This window comes from Aplysia californica, unplaced genomic scaffold (genome assembly GCF_000002075.1).
Source record: "Aplysia californica isolate F4 #8 unplaced genomic scaffold, AplCal3.0 scaffold00663, whole genome shotgun sequence".
In the NCBI taxonomy this organism is placed as follows: Eukaryota; Metazoa; Mollusca; class Gastropoda; order Aplysiida; family Aplysiidae; genus Aplysia; species Aplysia californica.
Genome location: NW_004797933.1, coordinates 143405 through 148929, shown reverse-complemented (window position 1 = coordinate 148929; position 5525 = coordinate 143405). Strand labels below are relative to the sequence as shown.

The window sequence follows — 5525 nt, the reverse complement described above, 5'->3', positions numbered from 1 at the left end:
ATAGAGAGAGAGAGAGAGAGAGAGAGAGAGAGAGAGAGAGAGAGAGAGAGAGAGAGAGAGCGAGAGTTAAGAATAAAATTGGAAACAAAGTTTTAATAAATAATAAGATTTTGAAGACTGCAGAGGGTCGATGAGAATTTAAACGTTTTGAGGGCTCCAGGTTGTTTTGTTGGGTTTTTTTTCTCCCTGCGTATCATCAAAAAGTATTTTGCAGCTTTTCAATACGGTATTCTTCTTGTGTTTGTTCCTGTTTCGAGTCCCCTGCATGCTTGCTGTTGTGGGGATGAATTGACATGTTCAGCACAAAATTAATGCATGTAAATCACATTTTATACTCTCGCCACTCCTTCATAGCAAGATTCGTGTGAGTTAATATATTTTATCCTCCTCCCTCCACCCCCAACCACACCCCGAGTCCTTCTCTTCAACGTTTCTTAATTTTTTAGATTCTTTTGAATGATTAATTTTTTTTTGCCCCAATTGTCTGAAATATAGCTGGGTATACGAGGTGAACGCTATGATAAAACATTCATTCAGACTCGTGAATACAAGAATGGATCCTTCGTTCTTTCACTTTCAGGGCAAAACCCTGAAACTTTCATCTAATTTTTTTTTAAACCTAAGGGATAACTGTGTTTATTCACGAACATTGTTGCTAAGATATTTAAAGTGCAAACTCTAAATAAAGTAAAGCAAAAGGGGAAAATGTCTTAAAAGGAATTTTTCACTCCTATCACGGCAGTGTGTGCCTGAACTATGAAAAAGCTGTACGCGTTGCAAAAAAGACAGCGGAACAAAAGAAAGGCGTGTCGTTCATGACAAACGATGTAGGTTCAAATCTCTGCCAGGAGTGTTACCGAATGGAAGTTGAGGTCAGTATTTCAGAGTCTATAATTTGCTCTTAAGAAAATAGAGAAAAAAGCAACAATCATCAAACGGTAACTAAATGCGACTGAGAAACTTAGATTGTGTTGCAAAACCATCGGGGAAAAGCCTGGTTGCGAGCGTTGTGATCCTTGACACAAAGCAACTGACTGTTGAGATGTCTGTGTACGAGTGTGTGTGTTTCTTTGTGTGTTTGTTTGTTTGTGTGTGTATTTGTGCGTGTATGTATTTGTGCATATGAGAGACAGAAATGGGAGGGGCCGGAGAGGGAGAGAAAGAAAGGAAAAAAGAAAGAAAGAAGGAAAAGAAGAAAGAAAATCAGAAAGTAAGAAAGAGTGAAAGAGGTGCATTTCTTTTTGGTCTTTTCTCTCCCTCCCCCTCCCCCTTCCCATCGACTTTTAAAAATATTTTTTTCCCTTTTTTTTCTGGGGGGAGGGGGGTATACCTGAGGACACAGCTGGGCTCATTTGACAGATGAAACGTAGTTTGAGTGAGTGAGGCAAGACCTGGTGCTGGCTCCCGCTCCTGGCGAGGTGGCTGGGTCCGCAGGTGGCCGAGGTGTGGGAGGTGTGCGTGACGTGTGATGATGGCGCTGCTGCTGTTGTTGTCGTTGTTGGTGTTGTTAGCGGTGTTGTTGTTGGTGTTGCTGTTGTATCTTTTTGCTGACGTTATTTCTAGCTGGGGGTTTTTTTTGTTTGGAGTTGTTGTTTTTTTGGGTTTTTTGGGGGGAGTTCTTTTTTTGTTGTTGCTTAAAAAAAAAAATTCTATTGTCTTTATATATTGTGCTTGTTGTTGTTGTTGATGTTGTTGTTGCTATTTCTGTTGTTGTTGTTATTGTTGCTGTTGTTGTTGCTTAAGTTGTCATTGTTGTTTTGTTTTTTTTTATTATTGTTATTTTTATATTATTATTGTTATATTATTATTATTATTATTATTATTATTATAATTATTATCATTATCATCCTTATATTATTATTATCATCACTATTATTGTAAGTATTGTGGTTGTTTTTGTTGTTTCTGTTACAGTGGTGTCACTACTGTTTGTAATGCCAAACAAAGTTGTCTAGACGATACACCTCATTTAAACAAAAAGAAGCTGATCTATTTACTGAACTATATACGTGAGTTCAAAGCGTTATAAACATAATTTAATTAAATTTTTTTTTTACGGGGGACGGAGATTGAATGGGGCTAGGCTTGGGGAATCACACATTTGATATCCTTTAGACAACCAGACGAAGTCATTTCAATAGGATAACACATACACATAACGCAGGCCCCCATCAAAACGTACTTAGGGAATGGAATATAGAAAATATAAAAGCGAGATAAATTGAAAAATAATAAGTCACAACCTGGTTTTGAACCTTGAGCCACTCGATTTTTGCTAGTTGGGCAAGCTGCCAGCTGCGCTACAACAGCCGACCTGTTGTTGTGAAAGAGTGTTGCCGCCCAATACTGCCCAGCGGGTGGTTGGGGGATGCCACTGCATGGTAGATCTAACTTTCTTTCTTTCCCTCTGATGCACTATCTGACCGTTACTGTGTCGACGTATGTGCATGTACATGCACTGTCTAGATCGAATTCCCAACCAACTGCGCAACTCTAACCGAATTGTTGCCCTGAGTGAGTAAGTCGCCTCCAGTAACGTCCAGAGGGTTTTTGGAGGATGCCACTGGTGGGTCCCTCTTCTTTTCTTTCAATCTCTTGTTTCTTTTCTTTTTTTTGGTGCTTTTTTTTCAGATACTGTCTGATCGTTATTGTGTAGATGTATATATGCGCCTCTTTACTCAAACTCAAACACAAACTTGTCTAGATCTAAACCAAATTGCCAACAAACTGCGCAACACTAACGGAACTATTGTCGTGAGTGAGTACGTCGCTGCCCAATACCACCTCATCCTGTACGACTCGCTCACTCGGAGACGGGCTGGGAGAAAATCGATACCGTCTCTAACTAGGAAACTCCCAAAGATAATCGTGCTCCAAGTGGTGGGAAGGCCAGGGAAAATTGCCCTGTCAGAGCCCAGGATCGGAGGACTTTATCCGGTGTCTTTTTTGTTTCTCCCCCCCCCCCTCTCTCTCTCTCTCTCTCTCTCTCTCTCTCTCTCTCTCTCTCTCTCTCTCTCTCTCTCTCTCTCTCTCTCTCTCTCTCTCTCTCCCTCCAGATGTCTGTCCTTCTGTGTTATCACAGTTTCATATTTTTATTCATTAATTGTTTCGGTTTGCTTGCCTTTTATTCCCCTGTATAGGTCTTCCGTCGTCTAAGAGTGTGTGTGTAAGTATGTTTATGTGTACGTGAGTGTGTGTTTTGTGTGGTTATGTGAGTGAGTTTAATTGTGTCTGTGCGAGTCTGCGTTTTAGTCCAACTACTCGTTTACCCATCTGTCTTTTTTATACGCAATGTTGTCAAATGAGGTATCTCGCGTATCCTTGTGTCGTGTTTCTTCCTATTTCTCTCTCGGTGTTGTAGTCTGTCAGTTTATCTGTATGTCGGTATACTTAATCTGTCTGTCTCCCAATTTGTTGTCTGTTCATGTTGAACTGCTTGTCATGTTGTCTGCAACAAGTTTATCTATCTATTCTTAGACTGTCTGCCTGTTTGTGTACCTATTTTTTAGTCTCATTATTTGCACGTTTGTACATTTGAGATTGATTTTCTTCCCTTGTTTTTGTTTGGTGATTTGGGGGGAGGGGGGGTGGGGGAGGGGAGATCAAGAAGCAATTCGCCTTCAGATCTTGAACAAAACAGAACTTATCCATATTTAGATAGATATATAAACAGACATGTAGATAGAAAAAGAGATACATAGAATCAAAGAAAAGAAAGAAAGAGAGGGAGAGAGAGAGAGAGAGAGAGAGAGAGAGAGAGAGAGAGAGAGAGAGAGAGAAGAAGAAGAACGAAAGAGAGTGAGTGAGAGAGAGAGAAAGAAAGATGGAACATTCTTCTACCTCTCTCCTCCTACACCATTCATATAAATAACATCCTTCTTCAAATCAAAAACATTCGCTTTCTCGCCTAATGCATAGAAAGAAAAAAAAAAAGAAAAAAAAAGAAAGAAAAGAAACATCTCCCACAAATAGCGATCTCGTTTTCGTTTCTCGTTGACTAGTTTTTGTAATGAAATCATAAAATTAATTGCTAAGGTTTCCCGTTGTAATGACCCATATGAATTTATTGTCTTTCTCCGGGAAGTCGGGGATTTTCTAGGGGGGATCTCTGCCTGATAGGGCGTATGAATATTGAGTCTTCTTGGGCGATAGTGTCTGTCGGCCCAAGGCTTAGGGCTCGTCTTCGCAATTCTCAGGATAAGAGCTGGGCGGATGGAGACGCGGGTGGTTCGTTGTCCCTACATAGTTGTCGTTGTTACTGTTTGTTACTGGTGGTGATGTAGTTGTAGTTGAAGTTGTTGTTGTTGTTGGTGGTGGTGGATTCGTTGTTGTTACTATCATTGTTGTTACTGTTGTTGTTGTTGTTGTTGTTGTTGTTGTTGTTGTTTTTGTTGTTGTTGTTGTTGTTGTTTTTGTTGGGGGAGTGGTGTTGTTGTTGTTATTGTTATTGATGCAGTCGACGTTGTTATATGTGCTGATGTACTGATGTGAATCTATCTATCTAACGTTTTCTATGCGTTTTTTCTATCTGTTTTTGTGTGTCGTCTCTGTCTCTTTTCTTTTGTTCTTCGTCTCCCTGCATTTCACTCAGTCTGTCTTCCGTTCTATCTCTCACTCTTATCTTTTTATCTCTCTCTCTCGCTCATTCAATCACTCTCTTTCTATACATGCCCTCCCTCATGCTCTTCCTTGTCATCTCTCTCAAACCCATATCTCTCTCTCTCTCTCTCTCTCTCTCTCTCTCTCTCTCTCTCTCTCTCTCTCTCTCTCTCTCTCTCCCTTACTTCTCTCTCAAGACGATCTGTCTTTCACGTCCTCGTTCAATCGTTACCCCCTCCACCCACACCCCCGCCCACCCAGAGGACAGAGGGTTCACACATTTAATGCTCCTATCTCTGTCGTTGGGCGACCGTCCCAGCTCCTAATTACGGACTGACTTAAGCAATCATTACACCGGGCTTAGTGGCCAAAACGTTGAAAATGTATGAGGCGGGAAACGGCCGGCCGGATTGCCAGGGCGCAGACGACGCCACACGCGCCAAATTAACGACAGTGAGCAGACGAATCCCCCTCCCCTCCCACTCTCTCATCGTCCCCTCCACCCTCAACCCGTCCCAACCGCACCCTGCACCTGGTCTTGGAAGAAGATGGCGCAATCTGTGTCTGGAATCCGCAAGCGATGAGTAAGAGATGATGGACAGTGCGTTCTGGAGTTCTGTTGACCTGGGACTTCCAAACTACTATCCTGGCGACATTTGGGACGAAAGTAGCTGATGTTTATGAACAGTTTTGGTTTATAACAACATCATGACTGAAGATAGGGGGATGGAGTTTGCTTTGCCAAATTTTAATGGTTACGTTCTGGAAAACAGTAATCTTTTATGGTTGAAAACTTGGGACAAATAACAGATCTAGGTCTTGTCCTTATTGACTTAAAAAAAATAAATAAGTTTCATTTCACAGTGATTTTTGTTTGGTCTGGTTCGGTATATTCTGGGTTAAGTTAAAACATTTCTTGGTTCGCT

General features: G+C 41.2%; 1 protein-coding gene across 1 annotated transcript in view; it reads right to left on the bottom strand.

Moving 5' to 3' along the window:
- The window catches only part of LOC101849001 (putative uncharacterized protein DDB_G0277255), a 91456-nt gene that overhangs the window by 30460 nt on the left and 55471 nt on the right, over positions 1 to 5525 (bottom strand). The window lies entirely within an intron of this gene.